This window comes from Lutra lutra, chromosome 6, assembly GCF_902655055.1.
Source record: "Lutra lutra chromosome 6, mLutLut1.2, whole genome shotgun sequence".
NCBI classification, from domain to species: domain Eukaryota; kingdom Metazoa; phylum Chordata; class Mammalia; order Carnivora; family Mustelidae; genus Lutra; species Lutra lutra.
In genome coordinates, this window is record NC_062283.1 from 137315640 (window position 1) to 137332463 (window position 16824).

The window sequence follows — 16824 nt, forward strand, 5'->3', positions numbered from 1 at the left end:
AACTGGTGTGTCTGGGTTCCACTAACACCTTGAAGAGCAAGCATAGGCCACAACAGGCAGAGAGTCTGTGCAGGTGGCCCCCAAACAATAGCAAGTCATAAGCAATACACATAGGATAATCTCCTAATGTGCTAGGTTCTGATTTACAGGGGATATTACTGCACTGTGGGGCTCTCCAGCAACTCTTTTTCATAAAGTCACTACTTTCAAGAGCAGAAGACACAGCTGACTTTCTTGACACACAGAAACAAACACAGAGGGGCAGACAAAATGAGGGCACAAACTTATCCCAAATGAATGAGCAGAATGAGGACACAGCTAGAGATCCAAGTAAAACAGATACAAGTAACATGCCTGATAGAGAATTTAAAGCAATGATCATAAGGATACTGGACTTGAGAAGAGTGGAAGTTATGATCGAGACGCTGAACAGAGAGATAAGGAATAACACGGCAGAGATAGAGGGCACAATAAAAGAAGTGAAAAACACTCCTGATGGAATAAACAGCAGGATGGAAGAGGAGAGGAATGAGTTAGTGACCAAGAAGAGAGAGTAATGGAAAGTAGCCAAATTGAACAAAAGAGAGAAAAAAAAACAATTATGCAAAATGAGAATAGACTTAAGAAACTAAGAGACTCCATCAAACATGATAGCATTCTTATTAGGATAGTCCTAGAAGAAGAAAAGAAAAGGGGGCAGAAAGTTTCTTGGAAGAAATAATAGCTGAAAACTTCCCTAAAACCTGGGGATGGAAACAGATATCCAGGTCCAGGAGGAACAGGGAATCTCCCCTCAAATTAACAAAAGCAATCAAAATTAACAAAATTAATCAAAATTAACCAAATATACTTTAATTATGAAGACCTATCATAATTAAATTGGCAAAATATAGTGATAAAGAAAAAAAAATTAAAAGCAACAAGACAAAAGAAGACAAGAGAAAACCTATAAAGCTAGGAAAACATTTTTCAATGGAAACTTTACAGCCAGAAGGGAATGGCATGATATATTCAAAGTGGGAAATGGGAAGAATCTGTAGTCAAGAATACTCTAACCAGCAAGGTTGTCATTCAGAACAGAAGGGGAGAGGAAGGGTTTCCTAGGTAAACAAAAGCTAAAGGAGATCATGACCACCAAACCAGACCTGCAAGAAATGATAAAGGGGACTCTTTGAGTGGAGAGGAGAGACCAAAAGTGACAGTATAAAGGTAGGAAAATGTGAAAAGGAGAAGAGTAAATAATGGATTCATTAATTCATTTTTTATAATTTTTGAGAAAGATTTATTTATTTCTAGAGAATGTGCACGAGCAGGAGGAGGGGCAGAAGGAGAGGGAGAGAGAATCTCAAGCAGACTCCTCGCTGAGTGTGGATCCCAATGCAGGGCTTGGTCTCACCACCCTAAGATCATAACCTGGCCAAAATCAAGAATTGGGTGCTCAACAGACTGAGCCATCCAGGTGTCACTAAATGACCTTCAACTTTATCTAGACTGTTCTATGCAGAAGAGGTCATATAGAATCCTAATGGTACTCATATATCAAAACCCACTAACAAATATGCAAAGAAAAAAGAAAAAGAGATCCAAATATATCACCAAGGAAAATCAGAAAAAGTGAAAGAGAAAGAATCAGAGAAAATCATCAGAAACAACAACAAACAAATAATAAAATGACATTAAATGCATATCTAACAATAATTACTCTGAATGTAAATGGACTAAACACATAATCAAAAGACATATGGTGATGGAATGGATAAAAACAGCACCCATCTGTAGGATGTCTGCAGGAGACTCATTTTAGACCTAAAGACACCTTCAGATTGAAAACGAGGGAAAGAAAGACATCTATCATGCAATGCATTGTCGAAAGAAAACCAGAGTAGCAATAGTTACATTGGACAAAGTGGACTTCTATTTTATTTGTTTTTTATTTTTTAAAAGATTTTTCTTTTCAATAATCTCTACACCCAATATTGGGCTTGATCCTACAATCCTGAGATCAAGAGTCCCATGCTCTACAAACTGAGCCAGCCAGGCACCCCCAAAGTAGACTTATAAAAATTTTATTTATTCATTCATTCATTCATTTAAGATTTTATTTATTTATTTGAGAGAGAGAGAGTAAAAGAGAGAGGGAGAGAGGCAGAAGGAGAGGCAGACTCCCCATTGAGCAGGGAGCCCAATATGGGGCTCAATCCCAGGATCCTGAGATCATGACCTGAGCTGAAGGCAGATGCTTAACTGACTGAGCAACCCAGGTGCACCACCAAAGTAGACTTTTAAAATAAAGACTGTAACAAGAGACAAAGAAGGATACTACATAAAAATAAAGGGGACAATCCAACAAGAAGATAGAGCAATTATAAATATTTATGCACCCAACATGGGAGCACCCAAATACATCAAACAGTTAATAACAAACATAAAGGAACTAATACATAATAATACAATAATAGTAGGTGGCCCTAATATCCTACTCACCTCAATGGACAGATCATCTAAAGAGAAAACTGATCAAGAAAGAATGGCTTTGAATGACACATGGGAACAGATGGACTTAATAGATATATTTAGAACATTCCATCCTAAAACAGCAGAATACACATTCTTTTCAAGTACATGTAGAACATTCTCCAGAAAAGGTCACATATTAGCCCACTAAACCAGCCTCAACAAATTCAAGAAGACTGAAGTCATACCATGCATCTTTTCTGTCCACAATGCTATGAAACTAGAAGTCAACCATAAGAAAATAATATGGAAATAGTAGAAATACATGGAGGTTAAGTATTACACGATCATAGAATGAATGGGTAACCACGAAATAAAAGAAGAAATAAAAATTACATGAAAATGATGGGACCTCTGGGTGGCTCAGTTGGTTAAGCGGCTGCCTTCAGCTCAGGTCATGATCCCAGAGTCCTGGGATCGAGTCCCACATCGGGCTCCTTGCTCAGCAGGAAGCCTGCTTCTCCCTCTGCCTCTGCCTGCCACTCTATCTGCCTGTGCTCACTCTCTCTCTCTCTCTCTCTCTCTCTCTCTCTCTGACAAATTAATAATAAAAAAAAAATCTTTAAAAAAATTACATGAAAATGAAAACACTACGGTCCAAAACCTTTGGGATGCAGCAAAAGCAGTTCTAAGAGGGGGAGTTTATAGCACTACAGGCAGACCTCAAGAAGCAAGAAAAATCTTGGGGTGCGTGGGTGGCTCAGGTGATTAAGCATCTGACTCTTGATCTCAGCTCAGGTCTTCATTTTAGGGTTGTGAATTCAAGCCCCATGTTGGACTCCATGCTGGGTGTGGGGCCTACCTTAAAAAAAAAAAAGAAGCAAGGAAAAGTTATCAAAAAACAACCAAACTTACACCCAAGGAAGCTAGAAAAAGGAAAGCAAATAAAACCAAAAACCTGGAGAAGGAAGGAAATAATAAGTATTAGGAGTGGTACATGGTTGCAATGGGATATTATTCAGCCATAAAAAGAAAGAGTTATTAAAAAGAGTTATAAAGAGTTATTAAGAAGTTATTAAAAGTTATTAAGAAGTTATTAAAAAGAGTTATTATAAAAAGAAATGTTATTGTCATTTGCAATAATGTGGATGGACCTGGAGGTTACAGTGCTAAGCAAAATCAGTCAGAGAAAGACAAGTACCATATGAATTCACTCACATGTGAAATTTAAGAAACAAAACAAACTAGGGGCGCCTGGGTGGCTCAGTTAAGCTCCTGACTCTTGGTTTCAGCTCGGGTCATGATGTCAGGGTCCTGAGATGGAGGCCATGTTCAATGGGCATAGGGGCCCATGTTCAATGCAGAAACCCCACTCTCTCTCTCTTTCTCTCATAAATAGATGAAAGAAAGAAAGAAAGAAAGAAAGAAAGAAAGAAAGAAAGAAAGAAAGAAAGAAAGAAAGAAAGAAAGAAAAAGAAACAGGGGCTCCTGGGTGGCTCAGTCGATTAAGCGTCTGCCTTCACCTCAGGTCATGATCCTGTGGCCCTGGGATCGAGCCCCGCATCAGGCTCCCTGCTCAGTTGAGAATCTGCTTCTCCCTCTCTCTCTGCCCTTCCCCCCATGTTCTCTCTTTCTCTCTCTGCTCTATCTCTTTCAAATAGATGAAATCTTAAAACAAACCCCAAAGGAGCAAATGGTGGGGGGAGCGAAAGAGAGCAAAACCTAGGAAGAAACTCTTAATTATAAAGAACAACTGATGGTTACCAGAGGGAAAGTGTTGGGGGTGGTGGGGGAAATAGGTCATGGGGATTAAGGAGCACACTTGTGATGAGCACTGGGTGATGTATGGAAATGCTGAATCACTATATTGTACACCTGAAACTAATATAACCTTGCATGTTAACTAACTGGAATTTAAATAAAAACCTAGGGGTTTGCCTGGGTGGCTCAGTCAGTTAAGCCACTGAATCTTGATTTCAGGTCAGGTCATAGTTTGAAGGTTGTAAGATCTAGTCCCACCTTGGGCTTTTCACTCGGCCATGGGACCTGCTTAAGATTCTCTCCTTCTACCTCTGCTCCCATCCCCCTCCTTGTGCCTGGTTCCTCTTATAAAAATAAAATAAAAACTTCAAAAAAAAAAAAAAGTAAAGTCTGAAAGCCCTAGTGGAGATGAGGAGAGGTTGTGGGGCCAGGGGGTGGGATGGAGGAAGAGTAGAGAGGGGCAGGAGAAGGAGGCAGATGAAAATGTTTGAGGCCTGAGCTTTGACTTAGGAGGACCATGGGGAGGGGTTCTCTTAGACATTTCCCTAAACAGAAAAGGCTCCACGTCCTGTGGCATGGCTGTTGGAACCAAGTTCAGCCTCATCCTCCTTCTGTAGCCACACATTCTGCACTGGGCAATGTCAGTCCAGGCATCCAGGGGTGCATCGCATTGGAGGTTCCCTGAAGGCATCAGGCATTGGGGAATCTTCTAGCTAGAGGCATGGTAAGGGCTGTGCTGGCTCTTTTCTGGCTGGGCAGCGTGGGTGGGGCTGGTTTGGTCCCTGGGTGAGGAGCCAGGCAGGGACAGGTGGGATAGTTATCGTAGAGAATAAAATGGGTATAAAGGAAAGTAGGAGGCCAGCAGGAAATCTCCAAATGCTTCTGGCCCTTGTGTGCTCCTCAGGGAAAGAGAGCCCGAGGCCCTTGGACCTGGGGCATGGTGGGACAGAGGTCTATTTTGCAGTGCTCGGACTCCAGACAACTGGCACCTCTGCTCTGCTCACAGGGGTCTCCCCCACAAGCCAGTGACCCGTCTGCTTTCCTCCTTGAACTTCCCAGCGCAGAAGATCACTGCACCTGCCACGCCACGTGCTCCCATCATCAGCCACATCCTAGCTGCCTCCCCTCAGGAGTCACTGCTCCTCAGCCCCAAGTCACAACCTCCCTCTGAATTTGGGACAACCAGCAGCAGATCCTTGTATATTGGAAAGTTCACTCACCCTAGGGGGTGGGATGATTTGTCAACCCAAAGCTAGTGGACATAGTTGCAGTTCCTGGCAGTTCAACCTCAGGGGATGGCTATCCCTGCTCTTTGAAAAACAGAAAGTGAGATCCTACTGTGCAGCTGGTTTATACCCATGGGTTTTGTGACAGCTGCTCTGATAGGTCCTGGGGTTGGAAGTCCAGAGGAGCTGGGTCTTGCAGCCAAGGGGTCACACAGCTGGTGGGGGAAGCAAGGGTAACAAGTATGACCAGTCACTCCCACTGTGATGGAAGTGGAGGAGGGGACACATGGGGAGGCTGTACTGAGGCTGTACTCAGAAGCTGGCAGTCGAGGTGGCACTGAAGGATTTCCAGCAAGACATCAGATGACATGAAAAAGAACAATGAATCTCAGAAAAAATAATAGAAAGAAGATAATCTCTGGAAACAGATGCTGCCCTCGGGTTTGGGGCCAGCAAAAAACCAGGGTGAGAGGACCAAAGGTATGTGCATTGAGGGAGAGATGCCAGGAGGTGACAAGGGAAAAGACGGATGTTAAACATATCTGTGGCCATTATTCTCCCAAGAAGCTGTACTGGATCTATCACTTACACACAAACATCCCACACTACACACACACACACACACAAACACACACACACACACTGTCAGGTAGGTCAACCTCATTTCAAGAGAGCCAGCACTCCATCCAGTCTTCTGAGTTACCTGGGGTCTCTTGCATCTCATCCCAGTGCTCCCACATGTGCTGGAGGCAGCTCTTACAGTCTCCGTTTGAGAGCCATGAGGAACTCGGTCACTTCTCTATCATTTTCCATGTCTCTTAAGTCAGCCTCCGGGATGAATCACTGTCCTGTTTCTGTTCTCTGAGTCACAGAGATGAGATAGCTATTGAAGCCAAATAGCCAGGACCCACTGGTGCTTTCACTGGGTGGCTCAGTTGGTTAAGCTTCTATCTGCCTTCAGCTCAGGTCATGATCCCAGGGTCCTGGGATCGAGTCCCTCATTGCGCTCCTTGCTCAGCAGAGTGTCTGCTTCTCCCTCTGCCTGCAGCTTCCCCTGCTTGTGCTCTCTCTCTGACAAATAAATAAAATCTTTTAAATAAAAAGAACCCTGGCTTCAAAGGAATACATCGTCCTGTCCTGACCTGTGAGAGGGTCTGCCCCATCCCACTTCCCCCTCAGGAAAGAGATCAGCCTCTGGTTTCGTCATAATTAGTCCCTCCCCCACCATCCATCCCACTCCTTCCTTTCCTATCTCCTAGTCCTACTCTGTCTTCTATATCCTGCCCTGGCTTCTGGGCTCTTGGGTGGACCCGCTTCCAACTTTTACAAAAACCCAGTTGTTCCTTAAATCTTGAACACTAGATTCTTTTTATTAAAAGATTTTATTTATTTATTTGATAGAGATCACAAGTAGGCAGAGAAGCAGGCAGAGAGAGAGGGGGGGGGGGAAGCAGGCTCCCTCTGAGCAGAGAGCCCAAAGCAGGGCTCGATCCCAGGACCCTGGGATCATGACCTGAGCTGACGGCAGAGGCTTTAACCCACTGAGCCACCCAGGCAGCCTGAACACTAGCTTCTTTATGTGATATAGCACAGTGATCAAAAATAGCTGGGCAGCCAATCCAGAGACTGCTAGATTTACACAATAAAAACCAAGACAAGACCCCAGGGTAGATGAGGAGGCGGATGAAAGCAGCTACCCAACAGAAAGTCTGAATCCTTTGCCTGGGTTCCAGACTTGAGACAATTCTCTGATCTGGGACCTGGATCTAGAAAGAGAGGCCAGGTTCCAGTGAGGAGGAAGCCTTCAAGTGGACAACAAATGCAATGATTCCTGTTGGCCTTTTCCAAGAGCTACATGGCCATTTACTAGGGTAAGTATTTGCAGAAAGCCAGAATCCACCCAGACATTCATGTGGTACAAGTGAGCGAGTGACATCATCCCTGGAGAACTGAAGGATCATCATGGCCCTTTTGTTGAAGGAGTGAATAGTGGGGGAGGTGAGAGCAGGGAGCAGGTAACAATGTCCAGATCCCATTCATAGCAGTGTCATGTGGCTCAGGAAATCTGCACAGTGGCCACCTCACATTCCTGAGATTTGTAACAGGAATGACCAATCTTGGCAGTAGTGAACTTCTTGTGGGTTGGGGGCTGTATAATAGGGAAATTCGAGTATAATCTTCTTACACTGCCTTCCTGACTTTACTGGGAGAGAGAGAGAGTTATAGCTGAAGGCACTTTAATCAAGGTGCATGGCCAGCGCCAGAGTTTGTTTTCCCACTGGTTACTCTGATAAATGTAGATGACATCCTGTCAGAGTTAGTAAGCCAGGGAGCAGGGTGTGAGTGCCTGTTCACTAATAAAACTTTTTATTAGGGCTGGTAGCATTTATTAGACCACTTAGCAGCTGGTTTGGGGTAAGCTGTTTTCTGTAGGCAGCCTTGTACTTCCTGAGCTGGTCCACATTCTGAGCTCCCCACAGATGCACAGAGTGGAAGCAGGACCCTCCAAGGAGGGGCCTGGCGAGGGTATCTCCAGGACAAACAACTGTTCTCACATATCCCTCTGCTGGTGGCCAACATCTCTTCTGGCAGGCTTGATGGCCTCATTTGTGAGTCTGGTTACCAGGCAGTACCAGATGTCATCGTCAGAGGAACCATCAGAGATAGGAGACAGATTCAGGCTTATCAAAATACTCTCCATCTCAGAATTCAAACTGATTTTTCACACTTTCCTGGTAGATGTGAAAGCCCTTCCAGATGTATGACCTCCGAAGCCCTGGGATGCCATCTGCTTCAGAAGCTCTAGGCTTCTGCCTTCAACCCTCTCCTTAAAAGCTTTGCCTACCTCTTCTATGAAGTTGGCTACATCCATGCCAACTTCATCCCACCACTGTGGCAGCTTCCACGGGAAAGCCAAAGCTCCCGGTAAGGGAATCCAACTTCTTAGGGTCATCTCCTTTGTGGAGAAGACTGATGATTTCAGACATCATGGGTATGAGACACTTCTTGGTCCAGAAGCCAGGTCCATCCTTAATCACAATGGTGACCTTGCCCTGCTTAGAAGGAGTGCTAGAGTAGAAGCATTGTGTCCTTAGATGTTTTTGGGGGGTTGTGATCATCTCCAGCAGCTGCATTTTGTCCACAGGAGAGAAGTATTATCTGCCAATCACCTGCTCAGGTCTTTGTCTGACAGTGGCAACTTCACTGATTGGGAGAGATGATGTGTTACTGGCAAAAACACAGTGATCTGGAATCATCCCTTCTACTTCCTTTAGCATCTGTGCTTAAGACTAAGTTCCTCAAAACCGGCTTTGATCACCTTTGGCCTTCAACTGGCCTTTTCAAAGGTCTAGGAATTGAGATGCCTGGTCAGTTGCTGAATGGAGTCTCCTTGAGATGATGTTAGGGTTTTCTTCTTCACTTTATCCTTCAGTCCTCTGAACACTTGTTGCTGTCCTTAGCCCAGCCCACCTAGTGAAGCATCATTATATATAGTCTTTAGGCCCCAATCCTTGGGGATTTGGGCCATGCAGGCTCCCATCAGCCCTGCACCAAGAATGGCTTGATGCTTAACCTCCTTCTGTGGTGCTGCATGTTGATTCTTCTTGCACAGGACCTGACCGTGGTAAAGTCCCATCAAGGCCTTTGATTCTTTGGTCTTTGCAAGCTCTCCAAATTTCTGAGATTCAGAGATAGTCGGTGTCCTTCCCTTGCTCAGTTCTAGTCTTTACCACACAGGTTATCTTTAGACATGCAGGATAAAGAACTTTGGTTTGCTTTTCTACCCTTTCATCCTTCTTTTGTAAATCTGTTGCCTGACAAATGGAATGCTCATGGCTTGTGATGGTACTTTTCGTACCAACCTCTTGTGTGTTTTTGGAGAGATTTTCTTATCAGCTAGTTGTTTGGCAAAAGTAGTTGCAACTTCTTCTAGATGTTCAACTGTCTGTTTCTATTTATTTTAGAGAGAGAGAAGGCATGAGAGCATGCCTGAGTTGGGTGAGGGGCAGGTGGAGAGAATCTTCAAGCAGACTTCCCACTGATCATGGAGTCCCACATGGGACTTGATCTCACAACTTATGAGTTCATGACCTGAGCCAATACTAATTGTTAGATACTTAATAGACTGAGCCACTTCCTCTGGAGGTTTTAATCCTGGTCCCAGGGGTTCCTCCAGTTGGTCAACCCCCCATTCTCCCAGTGGCACTGCCAGGCCCTTCCAGGTTTCCTCCTCCCAGAGACAGACCCGAGATCCCATTTCCAAGTCTATGCCTGGGGCTTCCTTCTTAGACAGATCACCTGCACCTACTAAGCTCTCATCTCACCCTGGGCCTGAGAACTCCCAACCCTTATGTTTTTTTTTTTTTTATCCTCCAAGTCTTCCAGAGTATGCACTTGCTGGAGAGAGACTATAGGGAATCAGGCCAGAACCCTTTAAATACGCAAATAGATGCTAATTTGGAGTTTCCTGCTATCCTACTTCCATGTCCTCAAATAGAGATGGGCCCTGTGTCTGGCACAGGCCTCCTCCAGTTGTCCACAGTCTTTGGATGGTGAGGATTTCATGACAGCATGTGCTCTGTGAATGTGTGGAGTGGCTCTTTGTTTCATTGCAAGTGAATTAAGGGCTCAGTGGATGGAGGCAGGTTGGTGATTTGTGGGATCTTCTCAGTCCTTGTATCAGGTTAAGGTCCCAACAGCCAGAAGCCACTGGACTTCTCACCTTGTCACCAAAGATAAGGATGTGATTAGGTTTTCTCTTTGTGGGTGACTGAAATGGTCACAATGATGAGTGCATGGACGTGAGGTGGAACCTGTGGAGTCAGGAATGTCTGGCCATGCCTGCTTGTCCAGGGAAGTGAGCCCTAAATCTCAAGAAGAACCTTCCCTCAGTTCCTTCTCCTCCTGGTATTTCACAGAATGCATTAGCCATAGCATGTATTCATCCTATAATAGGAATGTGATAGAGAGACACATTCTATCTCCAAAGATCTCATGAAGTTGGAAGGATTTGAGAGCAAGCTGTCACTCTGATGTCCCATCCACTGCCAAGTACTTTAGTGCATGTTTCTTACAAGCCAGGAAAACACTTTCCTGGACCAACAAAAAATCACCAAAACAGATCTCACATCACTACAGTCCTACCCTCTCCCCCACAGACCCCATCCAACTGTCACAAATATTGTCCCTCATAGCTAAAGGGTCTGTCACATGTCAGTATTTTCAGCTTCCTCCTTGTGTGGAAGGTGGAGGTATAGAGTGTTTTCTTTGCCTGCTTTCGTTGATGAGTTTAATTTGTATGGGTATGTGGAGAGACTTGCATTCTGTGACCACTTCTACTATATGTTACTCAGAAGTCCCCATGGAACATTTGAAAGATTTTAAATTTTGTCTCAAAGGCTTTTGGTTGTTGATTTTTGACAGTGGCTCAAAGGATCGAGTCTCGTGGAGAGAAACAGAAGTCTTCCACCAGTACTTTAAATATATGCTCCTGTTTTGGTATTTAGGTGGCTACTATATTTTTTGCTGTGAGAAACAGCACTACAGGAAGCACCCTACATCTACCTGCTATTTGGTAATTACTACCCAGACTGGTTCTAATATGGGGATTGCAGTGTGGTTGGGCGAGCACATCTTCCACTTTTCCAGATAGTGTGAAATTCTATTTTAAAGGTTGATTTGATCCCATAATGCAAGGAACTTCCTGTTATTCCATTTCTTGGGTGTTGATAGGCTTAAAAATATTTGCCACTGTTACAAGTGGGTGAAAGTATCTCATTGTCTTTTTCTTTCTCTCTCCTTCAGTTTTTGTTTTATTTTATTTTTAAGGATTTTATTTACTTATTTGAGATAGAGAAAGAGTGAGAGTGAGACCATGAGCCAGGAGAGAGAGGGAGAGAGAGAAGCAGACTCCCCACTGAATAGGGAGCCTGACATGGGGCTCAGTCCCAGGACCCCGGGATCATGTCCTGAGCCGAAGGTAGATGCTTAACTGACTGAACTGCTCAGGTACCTCTCTCCTTCAGTTTTTAAATGCACACTCACATACACAAATACACACACAGAATTGGCATGTAATATTGTATTCATTTTAGGTGTACAACATAATAATTATAAATATCTTGAAATGATCACCACAATAAGTTTAGTAAACATCCATCACCTTAATAGTTAGAATTTTTTTCTTGAAACAAGAAATTTAAGATCTAGTGTCTTAGCAACTTTCAAATATACAATTCAGTAGTATTAACTGTTGTCACCATGCTATAATGTTAATCCCCAGAATTTATTAATCTCATAGCTGAAAGTTTGTACCTTGTGACCACCTTCACCCATTCTCAGTGTCCTTCCAATTAGAGTTTTCTTGATTATTGTGAGATTTTCAGCCTTTTCATAGGGTTATTTGCCATGTATTAACTCCTCATACCATTTTCCCTGCTTCTTTGGAGAACCAGACCTGTCCCAATCTATTTGCAGGAGGTGATTCTATCATCTGAATACGATCCCTTGTACATGGGGAAATAAGGCACCTTTTAGAAGGAGATATTTCTTCTGTGAAGACTCACTGTGTCCTGAAGGAGGTGAGTCAGTGGGTAGGGATGACAGGAGAGTGAGGGCTGGAGGTGGAGGTTCGGGAGAAATGAGAAAGATTCTCCTTCCTGGAATAGTTGCTTGTGTGCTGGCTCTCAGGATCATGTCTGACAGCTGAATGCTTCACAGTTGATTTCTGAGTGATCTTTAAATTCTGTTTCCACTCGAAATCAGCAGAATCACTGGTTTTATTTACTCCATAACATGGAGGGAGACTGAATGCCGTTATATTTTTACTGGGTTATAATGCAAGATTCCGAAATCACTTGACCTTTCAAAAATAAGATGTTTATGTAAAGTATCCATTGCAGAATAAATTACTAAAGGAAGCTATTGTAAATATAATCTATTTCATTTTTATGTATTTTTGTTTCAAGTTTTTGTTTAAATTCCTCTAAGTTAACATATAGTGTAATATTATTTTCAGGAGTAGAATTTAGAGATTTATCACGTACATACAAGACCCAGTGATCATCACAGTACATGCCCTCTTTAATCCCCATCACGCTTTTTGCCCATCCCCCAACCACCTCCCCTTCAGCAACCCTCATTTTGTTTGTTCTGCATAGTTAAAAGGCTGTTTAATGGTTTGCCTCTTTCCCCCACTATGTTCATCTGTTTCATTTCTTAAATTCCATACAGTAGTGAAATCATGCAGTATTTGTCGTTCTCTGACTTATTTCTTGCTAAGCAACATGCACTGGCTCTATCCATGTCCTTGTAAATGGCAAGATTTCATTCTTTTTTTTTTTAAGATTTATTTATTTATTTAGAGAGAGAAACAGTGAGAACAGGAGGGAGAGAAGAGAGAGTCTCAAGTAAATTCTGTGCCAGGTGCGGAGCCCAGTGCAGGGCTCGATCTCACACTCCTGAGGTCAGGACATTAAGATTACCACCTGAGCTGAAACCAAGAGTTGGATGCTTAACTGACTGTATCCTCCAGGTGTCCCAAGATTTCATTTTTTTAATGGTTGAATAATAGTCCATTGTGTATATACACCACAACTTCTTTATCCATTCATCTGTTGTTGGACATTTGAGCTCTTTCCATAATTTGGCTATTGTCGATAGTCCTGCTACAAACATTGGGGTGCATGTGTCCCTTCAAATCAGTATTTTTGTATCCTTTGGGTAAATACCTAGCAGTGAAATTGCTGGATTGTAGGATAGCTCTATTTTTAACTTTTTGAGGAACCTGAGTACTTTCTTCTATGGAGGCTACACTGGCTTACATTCCCACCATCAGTGCATGAGGGTTCCTCCTTCTCGATTCCTCACCAACACCTGTCATTTCCTGTGTTGTTAATTTTAGCCATTCTGAAAGGTGGAGGTGATATCTCATTGTAGTTTTGATTTGTTTTCCCTGCGGTGAGTGATGTCAAGCATCTTTTCATGTGTCTGTTAGCCATCTGAATGTTTTCCTTGGAAAAATGTCTATTCATGTCTTCTGTCCATTTCTTTCCTGGATTGTTTGGTTTTTGGCCATTGAATTTTATAAGTTCCTTATGGATTTTGGATACTAACCCTTTATCACATGTCATTTGCAAATATCTTCTCCCATTCTGTGGGTTGACTTTTAGTTTTATTGATTCTTTCCTTCACTGACAGATGCTTTTTATCTTGAGGTAGTCCAAATTGTTCATTTTTGTTTTTGTTTCCCTTGTCTCCAGAGACGTGTATAGTAAGAAATTACTATGGCGATGTCAGAGGTTGCTGCCTGTGTTCTCCTCTAGGACTGAGATGGATTCCTGTCTCACATTTAGGTCTTTCACCCATTTTGAATTTACTTTGGTGTATGGTATAAGGAAGTGTCCAGTTTCATTCCTTTGTGTGTTGCTGTCCTGTTTTCCCAACACCATTGGTTGAAGAGACTGTCTTTTTTTCCATTGGATATTCCTTCCTGCTTTGTTGAAGATTTATTGACCGTGTAGTTTGGGGGTTTACTTCTGGGTTTTCTATTCTGTTGCATCAATTTGTGTATCTGCTTTTGTGCTAGTATCATACTGTTTTGATCACTACAGCTTTGTAATATAACTTAAAGTTCAAAATTGTGAGGCCTCCAGCTTTGCTTTTCTTTCTCAAGATTCCTCTGTCTATTCAGGGTCATTTCTGGTTCCACACAAATTTTAGGATTGTTTTAGTTCTAAGAAAAATGCTGGTGGTATTTTGATAAGGATTGCATTAAATGTGTAGATCGCCTTGGTAGTATAGACATTTTAACAATATTTATTCTTCCAAACCATGAGCATGGAATGTCTTTCCATTTCTTTGCATCATCTTCAATTTCTTTCTTAAGTGTTCCATAGTTTTTAGGGTGCAAATTTTTTCCCTCTCTGGTTAGGATTATTATGCACCACAAATTCCTAGGTCTCTCCTTATTTTGGGTGCAATTGTAAATGGGGTTGTTTTCTTAATTTCTATTTCTGCTGCTTCATTATTAGTGTAAAGAAATGCAACAGATTCCTGTATGTTGATTTTTGTATCCTGTGACTTTGCTGAATTGTGTATCAGTTCTTGCAATTTTTTTGTGGGGTCTTTTGGGTTTTCTACAGAGAGTATCATGTTGTCTGTGAAGAGTGGAAGTTTGAATTCTTCCTTGCCAATTTGGATGCCTTTTATTTCTTTTTGTTGTCTGATTACTGTGGCTAGGACTTCCAGTCCTATGTTGAATAATAATGATGAGAGTAGACATCCCTGCCTTGTTCCTGACCATAGAGGAAAACCTGTCAGGTTTTTTTTTTTTCCCACGGAGGATGATATTAACTGTAGGTCTTTTGTATGTAGCCTCTATGATGTTGCAGTATGTGCTGCCTTCGATTTCTACTTTGTTGAGGGTTTCTATCAAGACATATGTTGTACTTTGTCAAATGCTTGTTCTGTGTCTACTGAGAGAATGATATGGTTTTTACCTTTCTTTTATTAATATGGTATATCACGTTGATTGATTTGTGAGTATTGAACCACACTTGCAGCCCAGGAATAAATCCCCCTTGATCATTGTGAATGATTCTTTCAATGGATTTGATTTGCTAGGATTTTGTTGAGAATCCATGCATCCATGTTCATCAGGGATATTGGTCTGCAATTCTCTTTTGTATTAGGGTCTTTGTCAGGTTTGGAATTGAGGTTGTGCTGGCTTCATAGAATGAGTTTGGAAGTATTCCTTCCATTTCCAGTTGTTGAAACAGTTTGAGAAAATAAGTATTAACTCATCTTGAAATATTTGGTAGAAATTTACCTGGGAAGTCTTAGGCCCTGGACTCTTTTGGGAGATTTTTGATTCCTTCTTCAATTTCCTTGCTGGTTATTAGTCTGTTCAGGTTTTCTATTCCTTCCTGTTTAAGTTTTGGTAGTTTATACATCTCTAAGAATGCATCCATTTCTTCCAGATTGCCTTATTTATATAGCTGCTCCTAATATGCTCTTACCATTGTATTTCTGTCCATTGCTGTGAGTGGGGTGTTGAAGTCCCCTACTATTATTGTATTATTGTCAATGCATTTCTTTAATTTTGTTATTAATTGGTTTATATAATTGGCTGCTGTCATGTTAGGGCGTATATATTTATAATTGATAGATCATCTTCTTGGACAGACCATTTAAGTATGATACAGTGTTCTTCTTCATCTCTCTTTTTTTTAAGATTTTGTTTTTAATGTCTATACTGCCTAGAGCAATCTATGTTTTTAATGCTATTCTGATCAAAATTCCACCGGTATTTTTTGAAGAGCTGGAGCAAATAATCCTAAAATTTGTATGGAATGAGAAGAGACCCTGAATCACTAAGGAAATGTTGAAAAACAAAAATAAAACTGGCGGCATCACATTACCTGATTTCAAGCTTTACTATAAAGCTGTGATAACCAAGACAGCATAGTACTGGCATAAAAACAGACACATAGACAGTGGAACAAAGTAAAGAGCCCAGACATGGACCCTCAACTCTATGGTCAATAATCTTTGACAAAACAGGAAAAAATATACAGTGGAAAAAAGACAGTCTCTTCAATAAATGGCGCTGGGAAAACTGGACAGCTATATGTAGAAGAATGAAACTCGACCATTCTCTTACACCATACAGAAAGATAAACTCGAAAAAGAAACGAGCCCTGCTGACACTTGGATCTTGAACTTCCAGCCTCCGGAACAGTGAGAACGTTCTGTTGGTGAAGCCGTCCAGCCCGGGCTAATTTGTTATGGCAGCCCCAGCTGACCCATGCAGACTTTTTCCACCTCCTCCAACTAAAGTGGTTAAGCCAGGAAATCCTCCTCTCTGGGAAGGATCCTGAGAGAGTTAATAAGAAGCCACTTGCCTCACAACTCAAGGTAACCTGTATTGCTCTCTCAATTCCATTTCTGGGTATTTCTTTAAAGGAAACAAAACTCTAACTTGAAAAGATACATGCACTCCCCCATGTTCACTGAAGCATTGTTCACAACAGCCAGGATAAAGAAACAAACTGAATGTCCACTAAGGGGTGACTGGATAAAGAAAAATGGGGTGTATATAGACATACTCAGCCATCAGAAGGAATTTTGCCATTTGTGACAACATGGATGGATCCTGAGGGCATCACGCTGAGTGAAATAGCTCAGACAGAGAAAAACAAACCATACGATCTCACTTAGACATGGGATCTAAGCAAAGACCTTGAGCTCATACAGACAGAGAATAGATGGGCAGTTGGAGGAGGCAGGGTGTGAGGCGTGGGTGAAATTGGTGAAGTGGGTCAAAAGGTACAAAGTTCCAGTCATAAAATAAATAAGTCATGGGATGTACTGTACAGCACGG

General features: G+C 42.2%; 1 protein-coding gene and 1 pseudogene across 1 annotated transcript in view; both read right to left on the bottom strand.

Annotated features, from left to right (window-relative positions):
* The window catches only part of LOC125101686 (UL16-binding protein 3-like), a 176166-nt gene that overhangs the window by 20486 nt on the left and 138856 nt on the right, over positions 1-16824 (bottom strand).
* Positions 7796-9699, bottom strand: LOC125101681 (trifunctional enzyme subunit alpha, mitochondrial-like; annotated as a pseudogene).